At 35.6% G+C, this 13,491-nt stretch overlaps 1 non-coding gene across 1 annotated transcript; it reads left to right on the top strand.

Moving 5' to 3' along the window:
• Positions 1–962: 962 nt before the first annotated feature.
• Positions 963–1,035, top strand: Trnar-ccu. Its single transcript has one exon. It is a non-coding gene; the product is annotated as a tRNA-Arg (tRNA).
• Positions 1,036–13,491: the final 12,456 nt, after the last annotated feature.

Genomic DNA, 13,491 nt, shown 5'->3' with positions numbered 1-13,491 from the left:
CAGCTTCCACATACAAACAGTCTGGCATTCTATTGTAATGCATGCTAAGGCCACTTAAGAAGATCTCCTTAAGGTAAGTGTGGCTAAACACAGTTACAATAAACTTATAGCACAAGAAGTGGCAAAATGTTATATCTGTACAGAGCTTGAAGCATGAACAGAATCGGAGGAAATATAACTAGCTTTGGATGAGTCCATAAGAAGAGAATGAACCTGAAAGCCCAGGACATGGCTGTGTACAGCTGTGAACTCACAAACAATGCATACTTACACTACAATAATAACTTCAGTTTGCTGTAATTTACTTTATTTCGTAAGCTCAATAGTAATATTCTTACTTATTCATTTAATTTCATGTATTTACAAGATGTACTTAGGTCATAACCACCCAAAATTTGTCTCCCTATTTCACTATGTAGGTCTTATGCAAAAATGTTACAGGTCTGTACTGACCTTGACTGAACTCTGAATTATTTGGAAAGAAAAGAACCAAAAGAGCAATGTATAAGACATATGCTCCTTTACGGTATATAAGGCAAGTTTATAACTACAATTTCCTGTGTCATTTATTTCATAGAATACATTAGAAAATGATTTAAAGAAAACTTTTCACTGTGATTCTCTAAATGCAAATTAATGACACTGAAGGAATTCAGATTTTACCTAACTATATTATATTGGTTTTAGATACAAATACAATTTTGTTATGTACTTTTTTATAGCAACCATAAAATTATTAATAAAGGAGTTTTTAAAAATCACAAAGCTATAATAAATCATATATATGCTAAAACCAGTTAAAGAGTGTAGTGGGTAGCCATTCCAGCTTTGATCTGGAAGTTCCAACCCCCATTGAGACTCTGTCAAATGTTACGCCTATGAGACAGGGCCAGGGGAGGCGCCTGAAGACCCGAGATCTGGATGGGCCAGCGCTTCTTTTAACTTAAAAAAAAAAAAAAAAAGCCCAGCTAGCTCAGTCGGTAGAGCATGAGACTCCTAATCTCAGGGTCGTGGGTTTGTGCCCCACGTTGGTCGCCAGATATTGGTGAAATTATTATGGCCACTCCACGTAGTTAAAAGGATATTTATTTAATGGCATAACTTACAAATTAGGGGATAGGTAGGTCGCGGGGTCTGGGGAAGGTTTATCGCAGTCCAGCGGTGTTCTCTGGAGCTCTGCTAGATCCACCTCCACTGTTCAGCATCCCGGAACAGAGCGAGCGCTGGCCCATCCAGATCTCGGGTCTCCAGGCGCTTCCCCTGGCCCCGCCTCATAGGCATAACAGTTGCCAGAGTCTCAATGGGGGTTGGAACTTCCAGATCAAAGCTGGAATGGCTACTCACTACAAAAGAGACTCTTAAATTTTAGAAAATAAAATAAAAACCTTTGATATCTAGAAACATTAAATGAATAACTCTCTAAGCCACATCATAATGAAATAAATTAGAATCCTGCCACACACTGATACTGAACTTGAGTTGAAAGCACTATGAAAAGGTAAGATTGACTGAGAGAGCACAGAGGACCTACTGTACAAGCATGAAGCCTCCAGTGTGAGTCTCCAGCATCCATGTGAAGAGCTGAGTGTGACTTTGTATATTCCTCTAACTCAGGGCAGTAGAGGGCAGAGGTTGGAGGATCTCTTGGTTTGCTCAGACTAGCCCCAAGCTCAGAAAAAGTCCCTGTATTAAAGAGATGAGAGGTGGAGAATCACAGTTGGACACTAGGTATTCTCCTTAGACTTCTTTGTATGCCGGAGCATGTATTCAAAAAGCCTAACTGAGGGACAGTCCCAGGTAACAATATGAGAATTTAAACAATGAAAAGGGGAGAAGAGGCTTTAACCTTCCTAGGATGATCTCCAAAAAAAAAAAAAAAAAAAAAAAAAAAACACTGCATCAAGCAGACCGGTCACCCTGCCTGTTCCCTGGCCAGGAAATGAAGCAAAAGGAACCCCACCTTGTGAAGACTTTACATGGTGTGTTTAGTCATGTTTTACTGCTGGTTTTTCACAGAGGTTAGGCAAGGGATGGGAGACTTAGAGGAAGATTCCTATAGGGCTGTCAAGGGCCAACTAGGGTTCCAGTGAAATAGATCACTTGTTTGCTTTTGTGGGGTACTTTGCGAGACAGGCATGTTTTTGAATCATGTTGTAGCTTTTCTCTTTCAATTGAGCTGTGAACCACCACTTGGAAATTTTCAGATTTATTCATTAGAATCAAGAGATAGAGTACTCTGACCAGAACATATGTTCTCACTAGGAAAGTGGTTTATTGGAGGTATGGTAGATAGCAAACACTTACTAGAAAGACTCTCACAACCCCTACTTTTAGTTAAGACAGACATGGATCAGGGAACAATCACTTGAATTTTCATAACATCTCAAATGAATCTCTGACATGTTTATTCTGTTTCCAAGAACGTTTGAGTTCATCAGGCTAAATGAATCTCTAGACTTCACTTCCAAGGACAACAACTTCCAGCATCATCTGCATAGTTCTGTGTGGATGTTTTTATAACTACTAGCATTATACCTATTGTGGTTGTTAATCTTCACATTCATAATAATGCATAAATTCTGGTTGTAAGACAAATATTTCCATCTCCTCAAGGAAGTCTGTTCACTTAGCATCCTATAGGGAAGATGTAGCCGTATCAATGATGCTTCTAGATCTGCCATCATACCTCAAGTGCATTAGAAACTCATTGAGTGTTAGAATGGAGACTTGTACTTGTATTCCATTAGACTGTCAACATACACTGCATCCTTAAAGACACTAAATCCATCCTTCTGGAATAGTTTACTCTTCTTCTTTAAAACAGTACATCCTTATAAGGCTTTCAAAATTTTTTTTACCTGCCATTCCTTGTGGTTCCTTTCTGTAGAAACCACTAACTACATCTCTACATATCCTCTCTTACAAATATTTTTACATGTCCAATTAATATAGAGATTTATAAGATGAAATAAATGTTTATAATTGCCAAGTATTGACAGGCTAGTCTATATTTATCAACTGGTGTGATGATTTTCTAGGGTTCTAGATTGTCACTTGGACACCTGGTTTTTGGTTTACTTTTTCAATTTAGTTGGATTAACTCTCAGATATCATTGAACAACCTTTAATGTCATCTCTCATTCCAATTACTGCCACAAATAAGTAGATCATGATCTTCATTATCCGCTCCAATCTTCATCTCTAATTAAAATTTCTAGCTGACTGCTTAAGTGATACAGGGAAATTTGGTATGATTAGGAAAAAAGCTATTTGTGACAAATGGAATCTTCTTTCTTTTGGGGGGAACTATTCTTAAAAGTTCACACCAATTTTGGTTTATGGACTTGATATATTTCTAAAGTAAATTTGTCTACTGCTTCTTAAAATTATTTTTTATGAATTCCCCATTAAAATTTAGAATGCGAAATCCATATATCAATAATGAGTGAATATCATTAAGAACAACCAATCAATGGCAGACAGATTTTACGGAAAAAATTAAAACCATGTAAGGGAGATACAATTATTTCTTTCCATTCTTTTATTTTTGTTTTTCTCAAAGAAACTATGGGAATATTTTAAGTCAATGGGAAGATGCATTATTTTCTTCTGAGTACAACAAACACACTGCCAACATCTGTGGTGGAGCAGAGATGAAGAGCCAGTTCAAAGTGACATCGGGAAAACACCATTAAGTTTTCATAACTCTGCCACCAAACTAGTACTCCACACATCTGGTTTATGTGCATATCTGAGATAAAGTGCAAAGTCTAAAAAGGAAACTGAAAAGGCCTGATTGCTCACAGGTGTAGCTACCCCACATTATATTTAAAAAATGTGCTGGTTTAAAGTGCACAGAGTTCTTAGAGATCAGCTCTTCATTACTTAAGTCATTAGCAATATTCCAGAAACTCAAAAATGTACTCAGAACTTTGAGGAAAAGACATTCCCTCTATGAATTAAAAAAAGAAGAAGAAAAAGAAAAATCTTTACAGATTTTTTTAAAGCTTTACTTTGAAAATCAAATAACTCACAGAGCAGCCAAGATCTTGCTTTTATTTATGAAATCTGGGTAAGACACTGTTTTATAAAGTTGAAGGTGGTATCTGCATGCATAATAGCTACTTCTTTGGAACTCCTCTGGAAGAAGGCACAGGTGCAGTGTTGCTCTTACCAACGAGGAAGTCATCAAGGGTTTTAATTATGTTCTGTAGATTTTTTTTTTTTTCCAATTCCAAACCATGCTGGCATTGGTTACTGACTGAAAAAATATTCACATCAATGGAGCTTTGGCTTCACTGAGCATGGAATTCAAGATAATTATTTCTTGTTTTTAGTGTATTTATGCTTTTTATCTATGTGAGAGGAAACTCATACCTGTGTTCTTTGCAATAGCTTTGAAATGCACAAATCTGAACTTCAATAAGCTGGAGTTCTTCCTAATATCTTACTTCTCTGTGAATCAGTAGTTCAAAAACAAGGAAAAAGATTTTTTTCTTTAAATACAGACTTCTTATTTGAATGTCAAATATAGTGAACTTTCTATCTGTCAAGGTTCTTCCCATCAGATGCTTGCCAACTTTTATACTGGTCCCAAATTATTCATTTCAATATCTCCTGTTTCTTATTTCTACTGCATTCATGTTTAAAAACACTTAGACTTCTCTCCTCTCTCCAGGGAAAACAACTGAAAATGAAAACCACCACTGAATAATCTATAAAGGTTATTTAAAGAGTCCAGAAAGATGGGAAAGGCAGATACAGTGTTTTTTGGTGTTTTCTGTACAAGTTGAAGACCATGTTTAAGTTAAAGTCTTTTCCCGTAAGTACTTCACTAAATTCTATTTCTACATGAGAAATAACTGTACTAGAAAGCTAATGTGTATCAAGTAATCTTTTCACCTTTCAAAGAAGATGCATGTTCACACAGATCTCCATTGTGACTTCATTATGACTTGTTACAAGGAAGCAACAACACTTACCTCCCATGATTTTATCATGTTTTTTCATAAAGAAAAATATCTCCTATTAAAAATTTAATCTAATGTAAAGGCTCACTTGACTTGATGATTATGGGAGGTTTTTTAATTGGTTATGAATTACAGAAGTATAATTGCATGATATCCTTGGATTATTCAAATTCAAATGAATGATTTTTTTTATTTTTATAAATAAAGAAGTATGTTGATGAGCACATCTAGGTGTGAAGACAGCCATGGGAACATCTGGGCCATTTTCTGCATTGAGATGGCCGGGGCTATGTGAGGATTTCTTTACCCTGGACTGTCTGAGTATGTTTGAGTATAGGAGCTGAAATAGCCTAGTGTCTACCTGCCTAAGGTTCCCCAACAAACATCAGATAGGAATATTCAGTCTTATATCATTGTCTTCTTATTTTTTTGTTTTTTCAAGATCCGGTACGGTTGCTGGTCATGCTCAAGCCAAATAATTGTGTGAATTTGCCTAATTTCCTATAATCTTCTTTTATTCCTTTTCAATATTTTGACAGTTTCTCCCCTATATACAAGATGTTGTTATCCTATCAACTGTTAGCGCCTTCTTTTATATTTCTCCCATCTCTCCTAAGCCTCTTCTTCCCTTTAGTCCACCTCCTATTCTCATGCTCTGCATATGTGTGTGTGTGTGTTTGTGAGTGTATATATATATATTATATATATTATGTATGTGTGTGTATGTGTGTGTGTGAGAGAAGAGAGTATATATGTAAGTGTGTCTATGTGTGCGAGTGTATATATGGAAGTGTGTGTGCATGTGTGTGTAAGTGCATATATGTAAGTGTGTGGGGTGCATTGTGTGGGGGGGGTGTGAGTGCTGGTCTTGTGCAGGTGGACACAGCTGCTATGTGTTTGTGTTTCCCCAGGGCAGCTAAGCTCCGCAGAAAGAATCACACTCTCTCCCTTAGCAGCATTCTAATCCTTAAGTTACTTCTTTTGATGTCTCTAGAGCCACATTGCTTAGATTGACATAGGAACATTGCCTATGTTACAGAAATTTATGTAGATAAAATATAAACAGATGTGCCCTTAACTTATCAAGACTGCTCTATTGTTTATAAATGTGTGTTGAACTATCTGAAATGATTTTCTGAACAATTTTTATATCAATTCAAAGTTTCTAGGGTGATTTTTTTTCATGTATGTATTTTGTGTTCATTTGATAACAAATTTATATTTAGAAAATTATACCTATCAGAGAAGAATTGTACAAACAAAAACACACTGTTACTTTATGTCTATAGGATTATATTGCTAGAATTAGAAGTTATGTCTCCCTAGAAGGTAAATTCATCTTTCTGTGAATCTCATTGTAATTCTAAAAATAATCATAAAAGCATTTAAATTTTCATTAGAGTAACTGGACTATCTCACCTTTGGCAGACTGCATTTTCTGAAAATCGTGTTTAAAGATAACTGAGATAACATTATTGCACACAACTGTTCAAAGATATAAGACTCATATCTGTAAGAAAGATTACAATTGCTGAATGCACTTCACAAAAAATGTGTTTAAAAATCTATCAAAAATATGTCAGCTTTGAGTATTTGTTGAGCAAAAGTTTGATAAATTATTTAAGACATCTTGACATGTTTTTGATAATGTAGCTATCGTGTTTTGGATACCTAGCAGCAAGATAAACATGGTTGTGATAAATTAAGTATGAGTTCTTGGAGGGACTAATGGACAAGTGGGACTCTTGTGAAATAGAGCAGTAACAGCTAAGTTGTGAGAGGAAAGTCTAAAAATCGCTCCCATGTTAGTGCTGTATGAATGAAGAGAGCTCTTGGTGGCCAATGGTCTTTTTTTTTTGCACATCTGTAAAACTTACATTTCCTCCAGACACTCTTTCCACATAGTTTATGCCTAAGTCATAAAGGATTTGAGTGTCTCACCTGAGAACTGATGACACTCACAAAGGACCTTCCTTATCATTGAACTTGAGTCCCAGGTGTTGATTCCTTTAGAGGACCAGATGTGCAGCCTGTGCTGAGCCTGTTAACTTTTCTGTTGGAGCCTGGTGCTTCTTTCTATACTCTTGTTTTCAATAGATGCTGCATTTGGTGATAGCCTAGAGGAAGACAGATACAGAATTTGAGCTCTCCATTTTGATGTCAGTGTTCCTGGGGACAGGAATCCCTGTGGTTCTCCCTTTCTGGATGCCTTAGTTATTTTCCAAAGCCTTAATGTTAGAAACCTCCAGCTCCTTTGGTTATTCTCAGCTGGTAACTCATATTACAAACTACTTCGAATTGCCTGCAACAGGCAATAATTGGAGATAAGATTTTATTTTTCAATATTAAGTATACAGATTTTGTATATCAAAGAGAAAAGCTAAAAGAGGGTTTCTGGGGGGCTACAAGATGGATCAAATGGTAAAGACATTTATTGTCCTGCCTGATGACTTGAGTTTGAGATCAACAACCCACACGGCATGGTGGAAAGAGACAAATCACTCCTGAGAGTTGTCCTCTGACATCCATAAGTGCACCCATGGGGTGCACACATGTGCGCGCACACACACACACACACACACACACACACACACACACACTCGACATTAAGAAAACAGAATTTTTGGGAACGATTTTGATTTATTAAGGCCAATTACATGATAACACTAATTATTCTGATTATTCTGGACTTTGGACAACATGCTTTTATCCTTGGCACTTCAGTTTTCCTGTAATGTGTCTCTTTCCATAGTGTAGCTCTCAGATCTTTAGAACAACTTTCTGATACAGAAGAAAGAGACATACCACTGTTCTTACTATAAACTGTCTTTCTTAAATCTATAGGCTGAACCTCTAGCTCCCAATAACCTGGAGAGAGACCTACAGAAGCAAGGGCTGGGTAGTCATCAAATTGTGGTGCTCAACTGATCTTCAGAGCTGCCAGCAGATTATTGCTTTTTCAATAAACCATTTTATCTCATCTCCAGCACTCCCCACTAGATATTAAAAATTGTCATCTTTCCCCTCAAAACTATTCCTCTAGTGTTGCCAGTCGTTGGATGAAGTCCCTTAAGCCATGATGGGCTTTGAATTTGGAACTCTCACAAGCTTCCTACTGTGCAATTAGTATTCATAGGCAACTTCCTCAGTCTAGATAGAAGGAAAGATGAGTTTTCAGTCCTTTATTAGGACTCAGAACATATTACTGACCTTTACTGTACTCTTTACTGCATTTGAAAACCCTACTCAACCTGGTATTTTATATTGGTTTTATCTCATCTGTAATTAAGGAAACTCAAGGATCTTTTAACAAATAAGCACCCATTCAACTCCTACCAGCTAATCTCTAATATCTTTTTATTTCATGGTTTGTTTATAAGACAGAGCATAGTCTTCCATTCCTCAACTCATATCCACTCTGCCTTCCCTTGAATCCCAGGAGTTATCCCATTAATTCATTAAAACATCTCTCCACAGTCCTTCTTCATGTACAGCCTACTTGAGAGTGGCTATATATGTGTGTAATAATGTCCATAATGATGTAAGTATCTTATTCTGTGTCTCATGATATAAATTATTACATTTCTTGAATTCATCCATTCTTCCTTTGGCTTCCATAAACATGTTCAAAAAAGTCCCCTGCTCTCTTGCTCTTTCCACCATTTTCTATCAAGTTTCTGCTTCATACCCAACCATTTCCTCTCTAATTATTAAATATTTCATACTTTTAGAATGTTAGAAACCATAAAGAAAAATATAATAGAAATGTTATTAATTGTTAGACTGGCCAAGCTAAAGGCTTGGTTTTCATTGAGCAAAAAGATATTAAATTAAAAAATGAAAGTTTCTGCATACCTCACTTTGATCTCCTTTTCTTAACTTTTTACCTACTTCCTCTTTTCCATGTTTATCTTTTAAGTTTTGAATTTTATGATACTTAAGGATTACATTTCTGCCTAAATGAATGCACATTCTGATGCTGAAATACGATAGTCTACACATGGCCCTATATTCTTAGCTACAGTCTCCTAATGTATCAGCTCTTGAAATAGTTCCTTTCAAGTGTCCCAAATATTATGGGTTTATAATTTTCTTCTATTTGTGTTGTGTATTTTCTTGCTGTGTTTTTTTTTAGTACTTAATATTAGTTTTTTTTTTTTTTTTTTTTTTGCTTTTTATAGACTGACATAGATTTTTTTTTCATTTAGTTTTTCTTTTTCATCGAATAATGCTTAAAATGAGCTGTAAGGTCCAAATGGTTTCTTTTGCAGTTTTTTTTTTCGAGGTGTTTTTTGTTTATTTTTGTGTTCATTTATATTGCACCTCTTTTTATAACAGTACGTGCAGCCATAGCACTTTTATTTTTATCTTTCCTCTTTTTTTTTTTTTTTTTTTTTTTTTTTTTTTTTTTTTTTTTTTTTTTTTTTTTTTTTTTTTTTTTTTTTTTTTTTTTTTTTTTTTTTTTTTTTTTTTTTTTTTTTTTTTTTTTTTTTTTTTTTTTTTTATTTTCTCACTTTCTCAGAGGAGTTCCTTCTAGGTAGATTAGAACATAGGTCCCACTCTCTCTGATTGTACTTAAATATATCTCATGCCTTAACTAAGAGATATGCACTTTTTAATCTCACCAGACTTGATTTACTGTTAATGTTTCCAGGTCCTTTCTATGATTTGAATAAAAAAACAGAGAGAACTGCCGTTCTTATTAAAGGTACCTATATCTCTTAGACTTTTGAACATCTGCACCTAACACTCTACAATGTAGAAGGAGTGTAACAGTTTGCACCTGGAATGTTCCCCCAAAGTCCCATGAATTAAAAATAAAAAAAAAAAAAAAAAAAAAAAAAAAAAAAAAAAAAAAAAAAAAAAAAAAAAAAAAAAAAAAAAAAAAAAACTTGAACCTTAGCATGACATTAACATGTGAAAAGTTTTAAGATATAGGGCATATTGGGAGATTTCAAGCCAGCAAAGTTGTGTATACTCTGAGGGAACTGTGGGGCACAGACAGGAGTCCTTGACTTATTCTTTGCTTCCTGCCTACTATGACATGAGCAACTCCGATTGCCATACACTTCCCAATATAACCCTCTCTCTCATCACAGGGCCAAGAGATATTGGTGTGGTCAAGTGATCATGGACTAGAGTCTGTAAGTTGGTCAGTCAAAATAAAACTTTTCTGAAGTTGATAATAACGGCAATATTGTTACTTTTAGAGGATGTTGAGTCATACAAAGAGCTTTACAAGTATGTAATTTTTATGTCAAGGGTGAGTTGACATATACCTGTCTGTGTCTTTATTAGAACTATGAATTCTGTTTCAATATTTATCTATTCATCTATCTGTCTAGATAGATATCAATATGCATACAGGTAGAAAGATATGGATTTATAGGTGCATATGAGAAAAAGCAAAGGGGGAAGGAGATGTCACTGGTGAAAATATATAGATCTGACACATGATCTGGTCCACTGCTCCTCACAGTTGTGAACTGCAAGAGCACTGTTACACATCAACTTTTAGGTCTGGCACTAACATAATGATTTAATACCTGAGATACCTGTATTTATGTATCCATACATATAAGAGTTCTTTCACAGAAAAGTTTGAGGTTATATACTAATTACAAATGTGATGTCATGTGCTAAAATATCCCTAATTAGTATAAAAGGCCCATGCTGTCACTTGACGCATACCTGCAATCCAAACCAAACATGCTTCTCAGTCAGTGAATTCTGGGCCCCTGAGTAGATATAACAACCTTTCTGCTGTTCATTCTGGGATCTCACTGTAAGGCGCCTCATTTTAAACATTGTCTTAATCTCATTCATGTTACTTCAACAAAACAATTGAAGTTGAATGTTTCTTAGATCCTTGTCTGGAGGTTCAAAATTATGGTATAGGATTCTGTTAAGAGCCTTATGGTAGATCACAGCATAGTCAATAGCATCACATAGTGTGTGTGTGTGTGTGTGTGTGTGTGTGTGTGTGTGAGAGAGAGAGAGAGAGAGAGAGAGAGAGAGAGAGAGAGAGAGATCACTCACATGAGACATGGAAGTCAACTTTCTTGGTCTGTACTAAACTTCCATAATTAATCCATCCCTGGAAGAAAGAATGTGTTCCAGTGAGACTTAACTCATCCCCAAGAGGAAAGCATTACAACTTCTTCAAGAGCCTATCATAGGGCTGAAGTGATGACCCTGATGATAACAATGCTTTCTCTTCTTCCCAAATACCCTCTTCATTTCTTAGTACCCATGCCAGGCAGCTTACAATTGCCTGCAACTTCAGTTCTGAGAAATTTGATGCTCTCGTTTGGCCTCCATGGGCACCTGCATACACATGTGCATACACATATGCAAATACACACAATTAAAAACAATCTTAGGAAAATTCCCCCTTTCTCTTTCTTGACCTGGTCTTACTATGGAGTCCAATCAGGCCTTGAGCTCAGAAGTCCATCTGTCTCTGCCTCTCAAGTGCAGGGATTAAAGGCTTGTGCCACAGTGTCTGATACCATTAGTTCTTACAGACCCTACCAATTCATTACAATTACATCAGGGAACTGTGTGGAAACAGAAATTTTTGCATGTAGCCTCCTATTCAGCTACTTGATTAATTCCTCCCATGGCATCAACAATAAAGGCAACAATATTTTTGATTTATTCCACTTTCTTTCCCTTTCCTAAAATAACTAGCACAATTGTTTTGTACATTACAGATGTACAGTTACAAAAATAAGTTAAGATTTTTAAGGTACTACCAGGGAGTGATAAAAATATTAATAAAAATTAATAAGAACATATGACCTCCTCTATTTGTCTGGTCCTTCACTGGTTAAAAGTTTAATCAAAGAATTATGTTTGTAGATTTATTATTAAAACAAATATATCCAGTCTGTGTTGGTATACACTTTAAACTCAAAACTGAAAACTCTGCAAGGAGCTAGGAAGTAGCATTATTTTGTTTTATGGAGCACAGCACAGCATTGTATAAAACACTGCAAGCTCCTATGTATTTACCTGACAGATGGCTATGGCCACTCTGGGGCCCATAACTTCAGATTCATAATACACATTAACAGTTAAACATTTATATTTCTCACAAGTAGGGTTTTGCTCATAATTATCTTTTATTTCTTTGTTTCATTAGAAAAGTAGTTGCCCTCAAAAAGTCAAAGTATGTTCTATGTTGAGGCGAACATATTTTTCATGAATTTTCTAGACATCTATTTCACAATAGACATAGGAGAATCTGCACTAACATTACTGAGTTGTTGTGGGGTCTGAATTCGCCTCTCATTCCTCTGTAGGTTTATTTTATAACATTAGGAAGATTACTTAGGTTGTACAGAAAACATACTGTTATGAAACTATAATGATGGCTTTGTCCATTTAAAAATAGATGTGGAAAATTATATTTGAGATTTCTTTTTTTCCCTGATGTAAATGTTTTGTTGTCAGTAAAGGGGAGAAGATTGGTGTTGTGAACATGAAGATTTACCTGCAATGACCAAATGTTGTTTTGCAACCCCTTGCCTAAAAAAGAAAAAAAATAAGGGCCTCAATATTTCTCTATTCATCAAGATCAGTGAGTGTCTCAATTAAACTAGATAGTTATTCCAATCTCAGTTAAATCTGACTAATGGAATAAACTTTAGTTATCAGAAGGGCTGAGTAAAGTAGGCATTCAACTTATGAAAAGCAATTCATAGATTTCAAAGAAGATGTAGAAGGAGGAATAATCTGTTAGCAAGCAGCAGACAACAGGACACTGAGCAGCAAAGTGATTGGAGAAGGGCATATTGCTAGATTGGAAGTCCGCAACAACACAGTTGCTTCTGAGCTATGCAAAGGCAAACCTCTGTGGTTTATTGGTGATATATTTATACAGCATTTACAATATACAAACACAGGACAAAGTTTTCTTGAAAGTCTGATAGGTGTGGATTCCTTTACTGAGCTGAGTCTTGGCTCCTGGAACACAGGAGGAAATAAAGGTGTCTGAAGGCTGTGAGAAGTAAAGACAGGGTGGTGGGACAGGATGTGGGGTCGTGGAGTGCCACCAGTGGACTTTGGTTCATGCATCTGGAGTTAAAGTGTGTGCGTGGCATTCATGATGTGCATGCTTAGCAGGTAACCATTCGGTTGAGATTAGTCTGATTTTTTTTTTAATAGAGAATTATGTTCCCAGACTGCATTTTCAAGCATAGTTAAGCTGTCATATAGTAAATTTAAGAAGGAAAAATGTATACACTGCCATTTTTCTACCTGTTATTGCATGTTCTAATCTCTCTCATCCATTCCTTCCCCTCCCCTCTTTCCTCTTTCTTCTTTCTCTCCCATGTTATCCTATTCCCAGATTTTTTATTCTCGGATAATATAATGATAGATAACGGCAGTTTAAAACTTTAAAGAAACAATTTTACTTTCAGAAAGTTCAACATGTTTATCCTAACTTTATTAATTAAACTAAAGAGAGAATGGCTTCTCCCCATTTACTAGTTTCAAACTCCTCTATCTTGGG

Source organism: Peromyscus leucopus, chromosome 6 (genome assembly GCF_004664715.2).
Source record: "Peromyscus leucopus breed LL Stock chromosome 6, UCI_PerLeu_2.1, whole genome shotgun sequence".
Taxonomy (NCBI): domain Eukaryota; kingdom Metazoa; phylum Chordata; class Mammalia; order Rodentia; family Cricetidae; genus Peromyscus; species Peromyscus leucopus.
Note: the sequence above shows the minus strand (reverse complement) of the source record. Positions and strands in the feature narration are given on the sequence as shown.